The sequence below is a fragment of the Setaria italica genome, chromosome I (assembly GCF_000263155.2).
Source record: "Setaria italica strain Yugu1 chromosome I, Setaria_italica_v2.0, whole genome shotgun sequence".
Lineage (NCBI taxonomy): Eukaryota > Viridiplantae > Streptophyta > Magnoliopsida > Poales > Poaceae > Setaria > Setaria italica.
The window spans coordinates 19,926,641-19,948,943 of NC_028450.1; the positions used below are offsets into that span (position 1 = coordinate 19,926,641).

The 22,303-nt window shown below is 46.3% G+C and overlaps 1 pseudogene; it reads left to right on the forward strand.

The window, feature by feature from the left end:
- Positions 1-13,922: 13,922 nt before the first annotated feature.
- LOC101759927 lies at positions 13,923-15,116 on the forward strand (annotated as a pseudogene).
- The last annotated feature ends 7,187 nt before the right edge of the window (positions 15,117-22,303 follow it).

A 22,303-nucleotide genomic window follows, 5' to 3' on the forward strand; every position in this document is an offset into this window, starting at 1 on the left:
AGTTGTGTTACCTTGTCTAAGTTCAATACACATCTCATGACATTAATTAGACCTGTTAACTTAATTGGCTCATAAGTGGTGGGCAAGAGGTCTTTGCTGCTGTGTTCTAATCTTTTAGATTAACAGATTAAAGTTAATGCCCTTTCAGTCGTGTTGCCTTATTTAAGTTCAATACATCTCTCATGACATTAATTAAGATCTGTTGGTTTATTTGACAGGCGCATAGTTAGTAGAGGCTCCTTTTATGGCTGTTGTTTTATTTTGTATCTATCTTAGCCCGTTGTCTCATATAGCTGATGGCACATGCCATTAATACTCCTATTTATTACACCGCATGATTATATTGAACATATTTTAATGGTGTTTATTCAAAAGTAACACCTGCTTAGCCGCTTATCAGCTTAGGAATTTAACATTTCCCTTATCAATTACAAGTCAAATTGACTAGCATGCCTTGCACCTTCGCGAGCTGATTTTGAACCTGCACTAGAGTTCAGCAGATCTCTCAGGTCCTCCATGTTGTTCAACGCAGAAGCCTAAAGTCCACATTTTCAGTCACTAGTCACATAAGTGGAATAAAACAACCATTAAATCACTTTCAAAATTCATGAAACTTTTTTTAATAATGGAACAAATTAAGATGAGTTCATTTTGCTTAAAAACGCACATGTACCTTTACTATTTTCAAATGAAAATTCACCAAATCTAACTACTTTTGAAGCATATTTTATTTTTTGTAGTACCAAAATACTTTCCAAAAAATATGAAAAAAACTAATATTCCTTACATGAGATGTAGTCATTTATAAAACTATTTTGTATCATAAGTTGCATAGAGAATTACGAGGTTCTTTTAGATTTTCTCAAATTTACTATTCTTCATAATTCTCTATGTAACGTTTGCTATGAAATAATGTATAAGTTCCAGCATCTAATGTGAGAAATATTAGTTAGTTTCTTGTAATTCATATAGGTTTCCTAATTTGGTGCATTTTAATTTTAAAACCATAAAAATATCTGTGTCTTTTTAATAAATATGGGCTCATATTCATTTGTTGTATCACTACAAAAGGTTTCATCATTTTTTGAGGTGATTTGGAGATCATTTCATCTGACTTAACTAACACCTGTGATGAAAATGTCAAATAAGGAATGAAAGTTAGAAGTTGGTGTCATATTAAGAAATAAAAATTTTTCAGGGTTAACTCAGTGGCAAATAAGGAATTATGAGGAGTATCGATAGGAGCTACAATGAGTTTACCTTTGTTCATGCACAACACTCATGTAAAAGGGTAGCTCATTCGTGTGCCAGACAGGTTTCGTGAGATCAAACTCTAGGAGAGTGGCATATAAATCCCCCGAGTAACCTCTGCGACCTGATCGAGCACAATTGTAACAACTCTATGAACAATTAATGAAGCTCCTAATTACCTCAAAAAAATACTCTCTTTGTTGCAGAATACAGCTACATCTAAATTTCTTGAAGTAAGACATTTTTTACTTTGATTATGTTGACGGTCAAAATTGGCAGTTCTGGATGAGCAGGTCTCCGAACCGGTATCCCAACCGGTCAGACCGGTTTGACCAAATTCCTCAAAATGCAAATTGGACTTTACCATAATGTAGCTCTTGTTGAGTAGATCAAAGTTCATATGTTGAACGTCTGATTTGGTGTTCGGATAAGAGAGTTATAACCTCTAGAAGATCTGCATCCAGGAAAACTAGTCCGACTGGTTTGCCAGGGCGGTCAGACCTGTTTGGTCTGTGTAGTCCGAGTTAGGAGTTGTATTTTGACACGGGATTTGTGAGGTTTTTGACTCCTAATAAGGCAACACCTCCCCTCCTGATGTGAACCCGTGGGGTTGAATCCTGATCTTTTGATGAGAGAAGGTGGATAACTCGATTTGGGGATGGAGACAACGTTCACGGCTTGACTACAACCATCCAAGGATGCTGCACCTTAGTAACCGATACACCACCTCCAATGGTTGCCGCAGTCTTATGAAGCATGATCAACCAAACCAGTAGGATAATTCCTGCAAGCAATCGAGGAACAGGCTGTCGGTGATTTATACCGGCAGTCTACCAAGGGGTACCCGAGGTAGCAGAATGTGTAGCGGGGGATCGCCGGACCTGGAACTTGAAGGTAAAAGCGAGGACACAAGACACGGATTTATACAGGTTCGGGCCACCGGAGTAGTGTAATACCCTACGTCCTATTTGGGGGTGTTTGTATATTGCACCCTGCTCTTGGGTGTTGAGGTGTGACCTGCCGAGCTAGGTACCCCTGCCCTCCTTTATATACTCCAGGGGGCAGAGTACTAGTCGGATTACAAGGAGTTGTCCTAGTAGGATTACACGGGATGAGTTATAGTAGGATTACAAGGGAATCCTAGTAGGAGTCTGACTTTGTCCTTCCTTGCGGGTACTGGGGATGTATCCCCGACAAGCCCCCGAGCGCTTCATAGTCGAATGCAGCAGTCTTCGAGTAGTCTTGAGATATTCGCCGAGTAGTCTTGGTGTTCTTTGAGTACTTTGTCAGGCTGAATCTTTCAATGCTTCTCAAAACTGCCATGAGGCTATGGTGTGCTCAAAGTCTTGATCAACATGATATTGTAGTCTTCATGTATGGAGGGCAGCGAAAGTCGCACTCCATATGGAGTAGCCCCCGAGCCTTAGGTTGAATCGCAGAATCAGGCTGAGGGTCAAAATCTTGAATCTTCCTCTTTCAACTTGAAAAAATTGATTGTTGGGTGTAGCTTATCAGCCCCCGAGCCTTGGATTGATTGAATAATCAACCCGAGGGTCTTGAATCTTCACTCAAGTCATCATTCGAGTAGTCTTGCGGTGTCTAGCCCCCGAGCTTGTACGCCATGTAAGTCGTTGGAGCCACGTCGAGTGGTTTTGCGGCGTCCAGCCCCCGAGCCTTGGAGCTAGCTGAGCCACTGGAGATATTCCGAGTACTGATTGGTGCTTAGCCCCCGAGTTCGGGAACTAGCCTGTGCCGTTGGAGGCATGCTTAGCGTCACTGAAGCTCGATCTGAAAGAAAAGATGCATACATATGTAGCATTTTTGTAGGATTTTAAAACTTCTAAAATTTATTCAGTGATCAATATGAAAGTTGTGTCATGCTCTTATTTCGGTCATATTCTTCCCGAGTAGTTAGCATATTACGATTAGGCTCTCAGTCTCTGGGTAGCCGTTGCCACTGTGTGTGTGAGATCATTGTCTCGTATATGCGTATGGGCTTAGGCGTGAAAGATGCGCTTGAGGCTTTCACGAGTTAAGGCGTGTTCTGCTCGAGAAGAGTAGTGACCTTAATAGAAGACAAAAGTGAGAGTAGTCATTGCTACGACAAGAAAGAGACTGCACGATTGCGAGTCAAGCTCTTGTTTCAGTCATACTCTTCCCGAGTAGTTAGCCTGTTACGCTTAGACTCTCAGTCTCTGGGTAGCCGTTGCCACTGCGTGTGTGAGACCTTTGTCTCGTATACGCGTATGGGCTTAGGCATGACAGATGCGCCTAAGGCTTTCATGAGTTAAGGCATGTTCTTCTCGAGAAGAGTAGTGACCTTAAGAGAATACAAAAGTGAGAGTAGTTGTGCTGCTGCGACAAGAAAGAGATTGCGCGATTGCGCAAGAGTTTGCTGCCCTCCGGCGAGTAGAGCGCGCGTTGTGCGTAAGAGTTTCCGGTGAGTAGAGTGCGTGTTGCGCGCAAACGGAAAATAAGCTAGAAAATAATTTAGAAAAGTGACTTAGCTTGATTCGTGGATGATTGTTGACGAAGCCATGACGGTCGTTGATGAAGCCGTAACGGTTGTTGACGAAGTCGACTAGTCGGAGGCGATTCTGACTAGTTGTCGATCATGCGAAGTTTGCCCTGACTAATTTTTTAGTCGAGACGAGGAGTTGGAGTAGTCCACCATCGACTAGCCTTGTAGTCGAGACGAGTAGTAGAAGTAGTCGTCAGCGAGCGTCGTGATGTGGTCGGAGTAGTCGTCAGCGAGCCGCCTGTAGTAGTCGGTGAGCACCACGACGTACTCAGGGAAGTCGTCGGCGAGCGTCATGACGAAGTAGTCGTCAGTGTGTTGCCGAGCAAAGTAGTCAAGGAGAGTAGTCGAAGTCGTTGCCGAGCCACCCGTACTCATCGGCGAGCTCGCAACGTAGTTGAAGTCGTCGATGAGCTGCCCGTAGTCGACGGGGTCATCGGCGTGTCCGCGACATAGTCAAAGAAATCATCGGCGATCCACCCGTAGTCGTCGGCGGGCTCGCGATGTAGTCAGACTTTTGAGTTGTAGTTGAACTCGAAGTTGCTGTCGGACTTTGAGTCGGAGTTAAAGCTGGAGTCACCGTCGGACTCCATGTTGCGGTCGAACCTGGAGTCGTCGTCGGACTCGGAGGCGAAGCCAGACCCGGAGTCGCTGTCAGATTTCGAGTTGTAGTCGGACCCGGAGTCGCCGTTGGACTTCGAGTTGTAGTTGGACCCGGAGTCGCCGTCGGACTCCGAGTTCAAGTCGTGGTCGGACCCGTAGCCGCCGTCGGAGTTCGAGTTTGAATCGCGGTCGAACCTGAAGTCGCCGTCGGAGTACGAGTTTGCAGGCGAACCTTGATCGGAGGTTTAATTTGTCGATTTTCTCGATGAGATTTTCTGCTTCTTGTGGAAGAGAGTTCCTGTCGAGGCGCTTCTTCTCCTGGTTGTCGATGATTCAGCACTGGAAGGACCCAGTGCCGTCGGTGATGCAAAGTCAGGAGTTGAAGGCGAAGGTTGTGCCCGCTTTGAAAGCGAACGCCGGCTTGAAGATGAGGTCCTTCAAGCTCGCCCGATGATCTTGACGATCTGCCCCACGGTGGGCGCCAATGTCGGTGATTTATACCGGCCATCTACCAAGGGGTACCCGAGGTAGCAGAATGTGTAGTGGAGGATCGCCGAACCTGGAACTTGAAGGTAAAAGCGAGGACACAAGATATGGATTCATATAGGTTCGGGCCGCCGAAGTAGCGTAGTACCCTACATCCTGTTTGGGGGTGTTTGTATATTGTGCCCTGCGCTTGGGTGTTGAGGTGTGACCTGCCGAGCTAGGTACCCTTGCTCTCCTTTATATACTCTAGGGGGCAGAGTACTAGTCGGATTACAAGGAGGAGTCCTAGTAGGATTACACGGGATGAGTTCTAGTAGGATTATAGGGGAATCCTGGTAGGAGTCTGAATTTGTCCTTCCTTGCGGGTACTGGGGATGTATCCCCGACACAGACAAGAACAAGTTGAACAAGCAACTCAATTTCAAATATAGAGATAAAAACCAATCTGAAATCATAAAGTTGGGGTTCTAAATCGAGTAGAATGGATGGTATAGTCGACACATGCATCTACAAGGAAGTAGCAATGGCTAAACTTACATCTTAACAAAATCCATTCTATTTGCGGTAGCTATGGTGGTATATGAGAGGGACGTTGGGAATACTTGGACTTGGCCCCCAACTAACTTCTTTTGTCCTCCATGCCTTCCATGCGTGTTTAACACTCTTTTTGATCCATGTATGTATTTCTGAAAATGACAATGAACACACATCATGGTGCAACACATCAATTCATCAAATGTATCAAATCCAATCATGATAAAGAATTGTTTCACCATTGAATCAAAAATTGCCAATGTGGTTGTATCCGAGCAGGTGATATCCTCATCATTCTCCCCTTCTTGGCTACAAGTCATCCTCGACTTGCTCCAATGGCATTCAAAGGTGCTTACTTTGATGTTGGAACACAGAGCAACGGCTATGCTGCACGGCCACAACCAACAATGCTCCCCTTCTTCAGGCTTACCTTGTTGCATATGGGAAAACCTAGGAAAACTTTGCAAGACATTATTAGTGTTATTGCAGCCCCCTATTTGATCATGGTATTGTAACCCAAAAGGATATTTCGGATTAGAGCAAATATAAACTTTATGCACCAAATATTCTCCTTTGTTGTCATATTTGCCAATTGCATGAAGCAAATAATGATTTAAACTTGGCAAACCAGAATCGAATTTAAGTTTCTCTTTTAGACAATTTAGATTACAAAGAGTTTCAAATTCAATGTAACCTAATGTGTTAAAACAGGACAGGAGTTTCAACTCTTCCTTCTTGCTAGCAAGGCAATGACCATGTGTAGAAACGACATGTGCATCATTCAAAATAGATTTAACATGTTCATGCTCGAGTTGTGTTTGTGGTATACAAGAAATATTTTCAAACAACTCCTTATCATTATGAGAAAAGTGTTCTGTTCGTGGCAAGGCATACTTAGTAGGAAATTGCACTAAAACCCGTACGAGGCTAGCATCAGTAGTGGGCAATTGCAGAGTATTATAAGCATACTCATAAGGAGTGTTTTCAGCATCGAATTTTTTGCTTTGCTCGCTCTCCTCCGACGTGGTAGGTGTTGCACAATCATTCCTTTCACAGTTTAGCAGTAGGTGTAGTTGCTCAATTTGCTCAATGCACTCAATGGAATTGTTCCCATCCTTCTACAAAATGTCATGGATAACTAGAGGAACTAGAGAGTGCTCTATCTCTAGTTCTGGTGATGAAATCAGGGAAGACATATCACACAACTCTTCGTTGTCACAAGGTATAGCAAGCAAATCATGTTGCAACATAGGCAAATCAGCACCAAATTCTACTATTTTGTGCTCTTGATTAGGATGTCTAGTAGAGGAAAAAGGATTACCATGGGTCACATTATTCTTGCAAGTATTCCTAGATAATAAATCTGATTTTTAGCTTTACGAGCAAGCAAAATTAAGATAGAGATGTGGTTATAAGTTTTATAAATCAGCATGGTTATTATTCGACACACGCGTCTACAATGAAGTAGCAATGGCTAAACTTACACCTAAACAAAACCCAATCTGTTTGTGGCAGCTATGGTGGTATATGAGAGGATAGAGGATGCGGTGGGGGTCGTCCCACAACCCTAGGACGTGCCCCTATTAAGGCCCACTCGATACATGGCCCATCAGGCCAAAATCAGGTGACACAGCACCATGGACAGAAAAGTTCTGTATAGTAAATCAACGATTACGGTCGCCTTGGAGAAGATATGGATATGAGTTTAGATCCATATGAAAGTAGACTTGATAAGATTTCCAACAAGTACTTGAACGTCCAAAACGGAGTCCAGATAAAGTCATGGTGGCCGTCACAATTTGGCGTAGTGCTGTAGTCGAAATTCAGCCCCAAAACGTGTTGGATTTGATCTCTTTATTTCTTTGGGCCAAAAGTGACATGGTGGCCTAGTAGAGGACATTGGGAATACTTGGACTTGACCCCCAATCAATTTCTTTGATCCTCCATGCCTTTCATGTGTGTTTAGCACTCTTTTTGATCCACGTATATATTTCTAAAAATGACAATAAACACACATCGTGGTGTAGCATCAATTAATCAAATGTATCAAATACAATCATGATAAAGAATTATTTCACCTTTGAATCAAAAGTTGCCAATGTGGTTGTATCCGAGCAGGTGATGTCCTTATCACCTCTCTACAAATATAAAGGGTCACGGTAGATTGAGATGTATCCAATCGATCAAAAACTAATCTATCTTTTATCGTTTTACCTTTCTTCCTTGTTACCCCACTTTTCCAACCCCATGTGTTGTTCTTCTTCTGTCTCCATGGCATGAGGAGGCGCCCTAGCTGGCCTGCCAAGCCTACGGCAACCCAAGGTGTGCCTGACCCGACGGGGCCCTCCCGGGCAGGCGCTCGTTGGAGTTTTGTTGGAGATCCGGCGTAACCGGTGTGACCGGGTTCTAAAACCGGTCACCGGATCTCGTAGAGGCGCTGCAAGGAGCGGCTCTGTGTGCTGCACATACGAGTGCGTTCGTGTGTTGGCTCGATTTTAGCGCCAACATATTTTGATGACTCCGCTGGGGATGAAGAATCTTGCCGTCATGGCTAATCCATCAAACCCTAGCCATATGGTGCTAAATGACGATGATTATGAGAAATCTTCTGAAGAGTATAAGCAAGAAGCTTGTCGGATCTGCACGGAATCATTTCTATCTTGTTACATTCAAACCGATCAAGGCCTCGTCATGATTAAAGAGTAGCACCCACCATCGACTATCTTCATATTGAAGGAGATGCAATCTTTAGGAACTATATCTACTCACCTATCCTGTTTTGCAAATGATTATCTCAAACCTTTGATCGATAAAGAGGATAGAGTAGATTCAGTTTCTGATAGTCAAAAGTCGGCTATTGAAAAACCGGCTAATGCTATTATTAATCCTTGCAAAAATTTGCCAACTAATGATGTTGTTGGCCAAGATCCAGTTCTGCTATCTCTAGCCAAAGTTCCTGGTCCAAATCCTCTAGCAAGAGCATAGAAACTATATCTAGTACTTCCTTGCTCGGGGGGCAACAAAACAAAGGCAAAGGTGCCGGTTGTGCCCGGTTTGCAAACCAGTCTAACCGCTTCTTCCGGGGTTTCACAAAATAAATCAAAACCAAAAATGATTAAAGCCAAGAAACCTGAGATTGGTGTTTAGAAAACCGTTGAATCAAAAGGCTGTCATAAGCATAAAAAGGAAACGCTGAAGCCAAATAAGAAGCTTCCTGCTAAATCCTCAAAACAAAAGGATATCAAATATGCTAGTCAGCCTAAAAATTCCAAGCACTCAAAATCTGTTCAAAAACAGAAGTTCTATGATCAGAATCGGCAATGGAATAATTTTCCTACATCAATAGCATTTCCTTCACATGGATCACCTACGCCAATACTATGGGAGTTTTATTTTAATGGGTTAATTCGATCCATGCCATTATAATTTTCCATTTTTTGACCCACACCACTACTTTTCGCGTTATAGGAGTGGTGCCATTATAATTCTTTGTATGTTTGAGACATGCCATTTTCTACGTTTTTTAAATTATTGGACCCACGCACATGGATTGGAATGCCCTCCTCCTGCACCTCTCCCTCTCCACTCACTGATGCGTGGGTCCCATGTGTCATCCCCTTCCTCCCACCCTCGCTCCCATGATTCATCTTCCCCACGCCACCGCATCACTTGGGTATGACCTTGCAGCGAGATCTAGGAAAAGACGACATCAAGGGACTCAACGTAGGGCGAGGGGAGCCTGAGCGAGCTGTTGCTGCCACGGATGAAGTCAAGCCGGCACCGCTTGAGCAGGGGGAGCGAGATGGCAGTCTCGTCGGCGCACTTGCACCCCTAAAGCGCGAGATTGGTGGAGTTGGGACACGCGGTGATGGCGTCGTTGACCGCAGCCTCCCCTAGCTCAGCATCGATAATCCAGCACGCGGAGCCGCTCCATCTGACCCAACACGGGTGGGCGGGCACGACATGGTGAGCCCCCGCGGCGATGCCGATGCTATCAAGGTGGCCCGCAGCTTGAGGACGAGCAGTGTGGCGGTGCGTGCTGTGAGCCAGCGCAGGAGCAGGGATATAGAGAAAGCGCGTCCATGGCTCCATCGAACTCCAAGCGCGCCTCGATAGGTTGGCTGCCGACAGCCAGGTGAGATAGGGATTGGTGGGCGTGGATTGTCCTAATCCATTTCTTACCTATGTGTGACAAGAATCCACGCCCCGAATAAACCAACACTCAATTGAATTGACTGCGAATCCAAGTGAATTGGAAGAGAAAACAAAAAATTAAAGAATGGTGATGTGCTCTTGCCATCTCTTGGAGCCGGTGGTGAGCTATCTGACCCCGTTCCTGACTCCTGAGCAAGTACCACCCTGCTTTAGGTCACCCTGTTCGGAGCGCTAGTGCCCATGCTTACGACCTCTGCCAACTCCACACCAGCGAGCACCACGAGGGGGGATTGGGAAGGAGGGCAGCGTGGGGATGGGAAGGAGAGGAATGCAAGGAGGGAGGAATGGGATGATGTGTGGGACCCAAGCGTTAGTGAGTGGAGAGGGATAACTACAGAACAGGTAATTCCGACCATACGGTTATACGCCTGCAGGTGGACCCAACGTCGTCCCAGGCGTACATAGTGGCACTGTTGGAGGTATGCCTTAGAGGCAATCTTAGAGATGATGATATTCCATTTGTATCCATGATTTATATTGTGTTCCTTGAATATCCATTAAAGGCTACTTGAATTGATTTGCAATTATGTGAATTGTATGTGAAACTCTTTACTTGTATGGTTATTCTAAAGTTGTCCCTAGTCGGAGTTCATGTGAGGACACACATGAATATTAGACTAGTACATGTATTAGTTGATGACTATATTTCACAAGTCATGGACATGGAGATGTCAAACTAATAATGTAGACGCATGTAGAGACATGTGTTAGGACTGACCCAACACGAGAAGTAGTTCTCTCTTTACACAACATGTACGCTTTGTTCTTAGACCTGAGATTGTCGCATGTACTCAAGATGTGGATCGACTTACTTAGGGGCTATCAAACGCTACACCGTAACAGGGTAGTTAAAAAGGTAGCTTTCGGGTTTGTCAGGAAGCATGTTGTGAGGCATGGTCAATCAAGATGAGATTTGCCCCTCTCTGATTGAGAGTAATATCCCTGGGCCCCTCGAGTGATCGGATCAGAAAATGCATGACGATGCTACGTACAGTTAAGAGTTAACCTACAAAGGGATTCTGAATCACAGGATCGAGAAAGAGCAGTCGGCTTGAAGCTAGACCAAATATCGTGAGGCAAAGGGAATAGCATGTGCATGATGTTGTGACGGTTCGTCTGATATGATCTTCGTATGCGTATAGGAGTTGGCACGTCTTGCTAGAGGCCGCTACCGACTATTGAGCCGAGTAGGAGTACTCGGGCCATGTCTATACGTATCCGAACCCATAGGGTCACACACTTAAAGGGCTGGAAGCTCAATGCGGATACGATCCGACTTGGATCAGGTTTAGTAGTACTAATGGGCCTCGGACCCAGAGGCCCGTCAGGAACCTCTATAAATAGAGGGGTGGGGCGCCCTAGGGTTTCATCCTTTTGGCCGAAACACATCTACCGTGCCTCCCACGCCCTCGCCCTGTTGCAACTCGCGGACCTAGTAGTCCGGCTTGCGATGCTTCCTCCCTGCACGTGTGGATACCTTGGAGGTGTTGCGCCTGTAGCACTTGGACGAGCCGCCGACGAGCCACGACGAGCCACGACGAGCCACGACGAGCCGACAATGAGCCGCGGCACGAGGACGACCTTGCTGCACGTGGACGAGCTGCTCGACATCGACGTGATCGACTACGCTGATCGACTTCACTGCCCCGACGCGATTCTACATCTTCCGCACCAGTGCGTCGAGTGGTAATCCCGTGATCCATATACGACAGTTTTCCTGGTTTACGCGGTAGAAAAATTTTGTTTTGCGCTAGCGTAGCGTACCTTGTATCCTAACAGGCACATCTCAAATAACATCAAAATTGTAATGGCATCTATCCCATAACGCAAATAGTAGTGGCGTGGCTCAAAAATCAGAAAATTATAATGGCACGTATCCTATTAACCCTATTTTAATGTCTTATTCGTATCTATCATGGTATTATAATTCCTATATGTCATCTCTTCCTAGATATTTTTATTCAGATTATATTACATATAGAGAGCCGACAATTAGTGAGTCATCACCTATGAATGATGACTATTTTCATCAAAGAGATCGACAAAAAATAAGCGCAAGGTGATCAAAAAAGTCTATCGTGTCAAAAAAGGATGGTAGATTAAATAAAATTTCAGATTTGATACTAGACATAGAAAAGCTGAACATTAAAGAATCATCGGCTAGTTCTATTGATCAAATTGCCCCTGATGTTGAACATGTTTCAAATAAAATAGCTGAACGACATGTAAGTTCGATTGGGAGTAAGATGACCTTAAAGTGGCTGGTTTTGAAGGAACCGGTCTAACCGGTGTCAAAACCAGTCTGACCGGTGTTGCCAGAAAGTCTGGTAGAGTTGAAAGCGTCACATCAAGGAATAAGGTGATGAAAAAGAAGTCAAGCTTTGCTGAGTTGTTGCATAAGTACCATAAGATGGCCGAGCAAAAGCAGAGCAATCGGTTAAGAGATGATCAAAGTAGAAATTCTTCGTCACCAAGAGCAAAGAAGCATAAACAGTCATCACATTGGTCTTCATCATTTATCCCGTCGATGCATATACCATAGAATGCATATTCAGGTATATATAATTACAATCCGTGGTTTTGATATAATCCTTGGTCTTCATTTTATAATTATCAATATTATGCTTATGATTTACCAAGGAGCCATATATAGCCGCCATGGACATGTCAAGATTTCAATTATTAGATATGCTGAGATGCTCAAAAGCCAAAAGTAGATGTTACATATGATGTTGTACTTGTTAGAATATTATTTTAGCTACATTAGCATCCATAAAGAGTTTAGAGACCGTCATATGACCGATGTATTATTTATCATCATCTTTAGGAAAATTTGATCATTGAGAATGTTTTCTGGCACGCAAGCTTTGCCACAAAATAGGGGGCATGTATTGACGGTCAAAATTGGCAGTTCTAGATGAGCAGGTCACTGAACCGGTCTCCCAACCAGTCAGACCAGTTTGACCAAAGTCCTCCAAATGCAAATTGGACTTCACCTTTGTGTAGCTCTCATCGAGTAGATCAAAATTTATATGTTGAACGTCCGATTTGGAGTTATGATGTGAGAGTTATGACCTCGGAAAGATATGCAACCAGGAAAACTGGTCAGGCCGGTTTGCCAGGGCAGTCAAACCGGTTTGGTATGTGTAGTCCGAGTTAGAAGTTGTATTTTGACATGGGATTGGTAAGGTTTTTGACTTCTAATGGGGCAAGACCTCCCCTTTCTGTAAATATGAAGGGCCACGGCCGATCAAGAGATATCCAATAGATCAAAAACCAAACTATCTTTTATCGTTTTAGCATTCCTCCTCGTTACCCTACTTTTCCAACCCTATGTGTTGTTCTTCTTTTATCTTCATAGCATGAGGAGACGCTCTAGCTGGCCTGCCGAGTCTAGGGCAACCCAAGGTGCGCTTGCCCTAACCGGGCCCTCCTGGGCGAGCGCTCGTTGAATTTTCGCTGGAGATCCCGATGCACGTTCGAGTACGTTCATATGTTGACCCGATTTTAGTGCCAACAGATTATGACGGCAAAAATGAAACCAACTATTATAACTTGTAAAGTTTTTATTTGAAACAAATTGTTTATAAAATATTATTGGTTAAATTAAAAATATTTGACTTAAAGTAAAGCCAAACGCTGACATATTTTAAATCCTGTCTCGATCTCATGTTTTTTATTTCCAGTCCCACCACTTCTGTCTCTCTCGGTCTCCTGCACCACGCGTGTAGGTATCCCGTGGAGTTGGTGTCGTTCGCCTTCCACCCTTCGCTCTCCTTGCAGAGGAAGGGGGCAAGTGGCCTGCACAGAGACATCTGCACAAGAAATAGGATGTTTGATTGTTTTGAAGACCGATCAACTTTGCCATACCTTAAGTTTTATTCGTCCTCTGCTACTTGGCGCGATGACAGCTCCAGCGGTGGCTGGCGGCAGGGAGCCGCCAAAGATGGAGGAGGATGGGATAGGACGAGCAGAGAAGAAATGGCGAGAGAAGAAGAGGATGGTGGTAGCGACAGGATGTCAGGATCCTTCGGAAATGAAGGAAACAGGCAGTGGCAGTGAAGCTCCTTGTGGACCGAGTTACTGTGGGCCGTGCAGGGCGGCCTGGTGAGCACCTGGCCACCTGCTACTTGAGCGCTTTATGAGACTCCAGCTCCCAGTTGCATGTGCGATCAAAATGAAACGATGGTGCTGGAGCTGCAAGGTGGGCGTAGCTGGAACCGGCAAGCTTGCCCAGATGAGTTCTAAATGCTAGTACTACTATATTTTCTTTTTGTCTTGTAGTCACACGCAAGCAGCAACTGCTAAGAACTCTCGTTCTGGCGCGGCCCAAAACCACGCGAGGCGGTGTCAGTCAGTCGCTTGCGCGACATGTATACCAGCTCCCAGTGCGTCAACCGTTTGGCGCGAGGTCCATTAATTCGGAGCACAGGCGGGCGCGCGCGCGCGCGCTCTGTTTCCGGCCGCACGACGCCATGGCGCACCACTCCGTCGTCACTATTCCGCTGGCGGCCGCCGTCGCCATGCTCTATGCTCGCCTCGTCGCCACCTTGGTCCGCCCCGATCTGAGCCGCCTCCTTGTCCTCGCGCCGGTGATCGCCCTCCTCCTCATACTCCCTTCACCGCCCCGCTCTACAGCACCCGCGGCATCGCCGCCTTCTTCCTCGTCTGGCTCGGCGAGTTCAAGCTCCTCCTCCTCACCTCCGGCCGTGGCCCGCTGGACCCGGCCCTCCGTCCCATCCCGTTCGTGTTCACCGCCACGCTCCCGGTGAAGCTCCTCCCGCAGAGCCCGGATGCCGCGGCCGGGGCGGAGAATGTTGCTCTCTCCTTTCTTCGAGTATCAAGGTCGCCATCATGGTGGCCCTCCTCCAAGTCTTCCACGTCAAGGACCAGATGCACCCTTACGCGGTCTTCGCCCTCTACGGCATCTACATCTACTGCTTCCTCGATTTCCTCCTGCCGTGCCTCGCAGCGCTGGGGCGCGCACTGGGCATGGGTCTGGAGCCGCAGTTCCACAAGCCGTACCGCTCGGCCTCGCTCCAGGACTTCTGGGGCCGGCGCTGGAACCTCATGGCCTCGGCGGTGCTCCGGCCGGCCGTGTACGTCCCTGTCCGGGCGGGCCTCGGCGCCCCCGCCGGCGTGCTCGCCACTTTCCTCGTGTCGGGGCTCATGCACGAGGTGATCGCGTACGACATCACCTTCCGGCTTCCCACGGGGCAGCTCACGGCGTTCTTCCTCTTGCACGGCGCGTCCGTGTGCACCGAGAAGTGGTGCGCGCGGAGGTGGCCCGAGTACACGAGGCTGCCGCGTGTGGTGGGCACGCCGCTCGTCGTGCTGTTCGTGGTCGGCACAGCGTTGTGGCTCTTCTTCCCACCGCTCTTCGGGGACGGGATGGACGATCGCTTCATCGCCGAGTTCAACGCGCTGTTGGCGTCGTTGGTGGACGCCGGAGGGACGCTGCTCCAGCTGGCGGGGATATAGCTCGTGAGCAACTCCAAGAGACTGCTAATCTTACCCCCAATACCTTTTTTAGGAAAAAAGAGAGAAAAAATGAACTCCAACAATCCACCTAAACCTTCCCCAATTTTTTAGCAACGCTAAAAAACAGCCTGCCACCGTGTATATTTTAGTGTTGGCGTTCCTCCCCCAATCCTGATTCCCGCACGCCCACGCGTCCCTTCCGATGGGCCCAATACGATGACGTGGCCTGTGTTTGAAATATTGGGGGCTATTTATTAGCGATCTGCTGTGGACTGATATATTTTTAGAGGAAATATTTTTTGGGAGAACCCCCAATACATAGTTTTGGGGAAGAATTTTTTAGTATTCTCTTGGAGTTGCTCTAGAGCAAGTCCAAAAGACTACTAATCTTACCCCTAATATCTTTTTTTGGGAGAAAAAGAGAAAAAAAATGAATTCCAACAGTCCACCCAAACCTTCCCTAATTTTTTAGCAACGCTAAAAAATCAGCATGCCACCGCGTATATTTTAGCGTTGGCGTTCCTCCCCGATCCTGATTCCCGCATGCCCGCGCGTCCCTTCTGATGGGCCCAATATGATGACGTGGCCTGTTTTGAAATATTGGGAGCAATTTATTAGCGATCTGCTGTGGATTGATATGTTTTTGGGGGAAATTTGTTTTAGGAGAACCCCCAATATATAGTTTTGGAGAAGAATTTTTTAGGATACTCTTGGAGTTGCTACGTGATTGATCCACCCTACTAAAGAGAGGCGTGGGGCGCGGACGACCGCAACCGCCGACACACAGAGCAAGCAGGCAGGCCGAGCGTTTGTCGGATCTTGAAGCGCGTGTTTAGGACTAAAAAGCCATGTGGAAAAGAAAAGTCTGTTGGAATGGCATTCCTTCGTTCCGTCAAACTAGAAGACTGTAATTCATGTGTTTACATGTGTTCAGAGCTTGTATTTCTGGTAATTGCCACACTGATTTGCTTCAGAGGAGTTATAAAATATGTTGTATACAAGCGAATTGAGCATAGCAACCTGCCCATCCTGATTAGTCTTCCACTCAACATAATACTCATGTTTTTTACTAATTATTCATAAAACAATAGACAACGTGAGGGCTTCTGTTAATTTTAAAATATACTAGCCAGTCTGTATTCTGTAAGTACTATGGTACTATACATACATTCACTGGTGATCCCAAAAAGATAAGTATGCATGTGTTTACGTAAGCGTCTGTGCTTGAGATACGTTTGGAATTTTTTTTTAACAGAAATTGTTATTCTCACAAATTTTTGCGTTCAATAGATATCTTGTACTACCTCCGTTCTTAAATAGATGACATCGTTGACTTTTTTCATTCGTTTGATTATTCATCTTTTCTATAAATATTTTTGCAAATAGATAAACCTACAAATTAAATCTAAAATACATTTGATAATAGACATAATGATATATATTTTACTTTAGTTAACTAACTTGTCCAATAGATATTGATGGTCAAAGTTGGAGTAAAAAGTCAACGGTGTCAGAACGGAGGGAGTACAATCATATGCGATTTTAAGCCGCCAAGGTTGTAGTCGCGGTGCATTTCGCCCATCTATATCCAAGTACACGCTATGTATTGCTGAGTACAAAAAATACGTAATAGAAGGGAATTGCCATGCTTGCTCGCCGCAGTGTGATACAAAATCGCACTGGTTTCAGGCACTTCTTTAAAAAAGGTAAAAAGTGTGTGATTACTTTGGCGTTGCCTCATTATTGTTTCTAATCACACACGTGTTAGTCCTTTGTGCACGTGTCTGATTGCTGATATATTGATCGGGGTTTCGGGGATGTCACTTTAATTTAATCAATACAAACAATAATGAGTCACTACCATGGACCTTTCGTCCACTGCATTAGTGTCGGCTATAATTGGTCCGGACCTAACGACTAGTTCCCCGGGAGCTCCCCATGACCCCCTTTAGTACCGGTTGGGGACTCCAATCGGTACTAAAGGTTGCACATTAGTACTGGTTGGAACCTCCACCTGGTACTAGGCCTTTAGTACCAGGTGGAGGCTCCACTCGGTACTAATACACAACCTTTAGTACCGGGTGAAGCCTCTACTTGGTACTAACTTCTCTCCTATAAATCCGCCTTCTTCTTCCTCTTGCCCAAGCCGTTCACCACAACTCGGGCTTCATCCTATCCATGGCGGCCACAGGGGAGGTGTTGCCTGATTGAAGACCATTTCGTGGAGATTTCACTTATTCAAGTGTTCTAAAGGTTAGAAACTTCATCCTCCCTTGATACATGGTTAGTATACTAAGTTTCATAATTTAGAGCTAGATGAATTTGTGATTTTTATAATAAGGTACAATGGAGAATTTTTTTTCATTTATATGCATGTGTTATTTAGAGCTTATATTTGTGATTTTTAGAATAAGCTACAATTTTTTGGATGCTATGTTTCGTATAAGTCAAAGAAATTGATATGAGGTTAGAGGAATAATTTCATAGTTTAGTACTTTTCAAATATGAGCTAAATAAATTATGACAAATATGAGCGAGATAAATTATGGTTCATAGAGATAATAAGATGAAATAGAGGTACGTAACTAGTCATTTTTAGAATAAGCTATAATGGAGAATTTTTTCATTTATATGTTATGTTTGAGCTAAGTAAATTATGGGGAAAATATATAATTTGTTCATAGTTTAGTCATTTGCAAATATGAGCTAAATAAATTATGCAACATAGAGAGGGCTTCTGCTGCTAGAGGTAGTGGCGATGGTGGGGGCTATCATCGTTCCTCTTGTGGCAAGGGGAAAACCATAGTTGGCCCTCATGATAAGCCAAAGAAAATGAACATATGGGCGAAAGCAATGCTTCGTTATTTACAAAGATGTCATGAAGATGCTATTGCGGCGGGTCAAGAACCTCCTTTTGGTGGTCGTTATGCTCCACTACCAGTTCTGGGTGTTTCAGGTCCACTTAGTACTACCATTATAGGAGGCATAAATAAACCACAGGATGAGGCTGGGTGAGCGAAACCTTCGTCTTCGCCACCCAAGGATGCTTAAAGTCCTAGATAGTACTCAGTGGATGGTTTGTCGTAGTGTATCATGTTGTTTGGGTCTGAAATTTAAATTTGTGTATTTATATCTAAACTTTCAGCAACATTTGAGTTTGTCATAGTGTGTCATGTTGTTTGGGTCTGAAATTTAAATTTGTATATTTCTATCTAAACTTTCAGCAACATTTAAGTTTAATGGTATTTGTATCATGTTTGTTATGTTTCATGTATAATTGTATGGATGATCAGAATATCTTTGATTCGGTAATACTTTGTAGATGAATCAGCAATGGATGTACAACGCAGGCAAATGCTCCATGGAGTATATTAATGGCTTGTATGGTTTTCTCGATCTGGCAGAATCCAACAAACTGCCATCCTGTTTCAGTTGTTATCCATGCAAAAATTGCAAAAATGAGAAGAATTACTCATCCAGAAGACTATTCACGCCCACATATACAGTTCTGGATTCATACCTAACTGTTTTGTTTGGACCAAGCACGGGGAAAGAGGAGTTATGACGGAAGATGATGATGAAGAAGAAGATGACTGTGGCGGATCCACTTCGGATTTGCTTGATTAAACATGATTACATCGCCTGATATGCGACACTCATGCCTTAACCAAGTAAACACGAAGTGCCGTCGGATTTCATCCGATTTAACCACTTGAACAGGACCGAATAGCAAACCCACACGAAGGTGAGGGGTTCCAGAGAATACAGCAAGTCCACTAAGTTAAGCAATTTAACCATTTAGTTTGGTTATAAAACAAACATCAGAGTTTTACAAGGTTCAAAAGAAAACAACAGAAGGTAAAACAGCAAGCGGAAGCTACTTCGTCGGGGTCGGACATCCCTGGTGAGGCCAGCCAGGACGTCAGTGATCCCTCTCCTCGCCGTCCGAGGAGGGATCCCACTCGACCGTCCAACCCGGAGGGAGTTGGGGCGGCCAAGTGCCAACAGAGGAAGACTCGGGAGCAGCAACTTCACCTGAAAAAGAAGAGCCACAACAAGGCTGAGCTACTAAGCTCAACAAGACTTAACCGACAGGGAGTACGCTACTCCACCACTTCTAGACATGCAAGGTTTTTTAGCTGAGAGGTTTGTTTGCCAAGAAGCACTAAGTAGATCCTTATTTTCGAAGTTTTAGCTCAGGTTCTAAGTTCATTATCCGGTCTAGGTTAGCAACTTACCCTAAGCAAACATAGAACCAAACAGAGGGTATATAACATCATCGAGGCCAAGTTATCATCAGATTCCATCATTACTCAGGGTAGCATAGCGATCAAGCAGTCTCAAACTGTGAGAGGCAGACGAATCGATTCGAGTTCTTTAACCATGCATGGTGAACCTAACCTCACAACATCCGCGCACCACCGAGGGTCGCTTCCTATGTCGGCCTTCCCCATCAATTCCCTAGCCCGTGTCAGGCCCATTTCCTTTGGTGCAAGGTTCCACAGACCCGGCCTCTGCCATTCTGTGACCACACTTGCCACCACGTGCGGCCGTAGGGGAAACTCCGTTCCAAGGACAATGGGGCGACCGCTCACGTCTAGGTTCAATCCGGTACTAGGCTACCTCATCCCATAATAAGTATGAGGTTAGTACTTTCAAACACTTGATCACGAACACCACCACTGTCGGGCCTTAGCAAGTTTCATAGACAGACGGGGCGATCAACCGACCACCAAAGAGTTACCCAAAACCCTGCCCCGTCCATCGTCCTTACAGTTGTAACAGAAGAGAACTCAACCAACTCCTATAAACTCGCGAGTGACAGGAAATTACTCGGCTTTTACCGCTTCCTACTTGAGCAAAGCATCTACTCGGTCCAACAGCTAGTGTTCAGATCAAGGGAGCTAGGTTATGCATCTATGGTTCCAAACAACTCCTATACGTAAATGCAGAAGCATGTTTAAAGAAGGCATGCGCAAGTTTGGCAAAACATAGGGGATTCATGCATCCGGGACTTGCTTTCAAGCGAGAAGGGAGGAAGCTGCTCTTCTGCTTGGGCGGCTTCGGCTTCTGGGGGCAGGAGCTCGGCTACAGCTTCGTCTTCTGGCGCCGTGTGCAGCTCGTAGTAGCCGTCGGCGAGACGTAGCTCTAAACGAATGCAATGCATTGGTTAGCATAGACGGTTATTTCAACAGCAACACTTGCAAGTCTGAGCCCAGAAACTTGCGACAAGTTACAGGAGGGTGGGAAGGTTCAATGGAGTTGGTGGAGATCAAGAGGTAAGGGTCGGAGGAAAGGAACTTATCATCTGACCCTTAATCTAGAGGATTTGGTGTGCTAGGGGTCCTCAGACTCAACGCTGAAAGGTCCCCAAGTTTTACACATACACCCTCGGTTCAAAGGAAAAAAGATACAGCCGAGCCCTCGGACGAGGCGAAGAAGGGTTGGCAGAACAGACAGGGTCGGGCGAGACGGAACCGGGGTCGGGCGGATAAGAGGGGTCGGGCGAAGCGAACAAGGGTCGTCTCAACACAATGGGTCTGGCCGAGACGGAACCGGGGTCGGGCGGATAGAGGGGTCGGGCGAAGCGGACATGGGTCGGCAGAACAGACATGGTCGGGCGAGATGGAACCGGGGTCGGGTAGATAAGAGGGGTCGGGCGAAGCGAACACAGGTCGGCAGCCTACCTTCGTCTTACAGAGGAGGCTTGGGCGGAAGAACTGAGGGCTTGGGACGGCGACGAGAATGTCCGGCGGCGGCGGTGCATCTTGTGGATCACAAGCAAGCTCTTGGGTAGCACTAAAAGCAGTGGCTGGTGGATTGGAGAAAAGCGATGGTGCTTGAGCAGAGAGGAGAGTTCCTTAGACTTAGGTGTGGTGCTGTGAGCTCGAACAGGGAGCAAGAGAGATGGCAGCTAGGGCAAGGGAAACTCTGGCGAGGCTTGCGCATTCCCTTTTATAGCGGCGCGGGAGTGAGAAGGGGAGCGGCGCGAAGGCCAGGGAAGAAGCAATGGAGTGCTCTGCCCGGGCGGCGATTGAGCGACGAGGACGGTGGAGCAGGACTTCGGGGATGACGCCGGCGGTCATTGGGCACTGGCGTCAGGGCGGCGCAGGCACGGGTTTGCCGGTGGTTGAGATTTGGCGGAGGCGGGCGTCGTCGTGCGGTGGATCTGATGGAAGCGACCGGGAAAACGGCGCTAGGAACGAGGGCGCACAGGTGAGAAGACAGGCGGCTGCGGGCGCGCGGGCGAGCGCGGAGCAACAGATTGTCGGGGCGGCTTCTGACAGGGCGGGACAAGGAGCTGTCGCTGCCGCGGTCTGGGTTGGCGGAGGAGGAATCGTCGTGTAGCGAAGACCGGGCGGCGCGACTGTGGCGAGGTGACAGAAAAGACAGGCGGCATCGGGCTCTGCGGCTGGGATCTGGCGATGTGATGATGGGCGCGGGCAGCGAGGTGCTGCAGAAAGGGTTGCAGAGGGGCTTCCGCTGCGATTGGGGAAGAGGGCGCGAGAATCCATCCGGTCGCGGGCCGAAGACGAGGCGGAGTGGCGGACGTCAGAGGAGTTGAGCCACGCGGCGGGGAAAAACTGAAGCGGGCATGCAACTCGAGTGCGCCTGTCGCGGGAGATCTGGGGGAAAAGATCTCGTGGGCCCACTGGTCAGTTTCGATGGTCCACTGCTCGAACTGGAGGGCGATGCTGCGGAATGGCATAGGAAGATCCGACGGTGGGTTGGGGGTCGGCGGGGTCGGAACTGGGGAGACCACGGCGAGGGGTCGGATCGCAGGGGTCGGGAGAGCTGGAGGTCGAACACTTAGGCTTGGAAAAACTAAGATAGGTGATCAGGGGCTCGGATTAAGATTGACGCGAAGGATTTTTGTCCGAGGCCATTACAATGATAATATTTCTAACAGGATTTAAGGAGGTGCCTTTGCAGATGCTCCAATAGGCGAGGTTGAAGAAGAGATTGGTGAGGGAGAGCGTCTTATCGATGATCTAGGTCAGGTGTTGTGAGATGCAAAGGAAGACTGTGAGAATGTGAAAGAGTCAAAAAAGTTCGAGCGTATGTTAGATATTCATAAGAAATTATTGTATCCATATTGCAAACAGGGGCACAAAAGGTTGGGTACCACACTGGAAATGTTGCAATGCAAGGCAAAAAATGGAGTTTCTAACAAGGGTTTTGATGAGTAAATGAAACTAATAAAGAACATGCTTC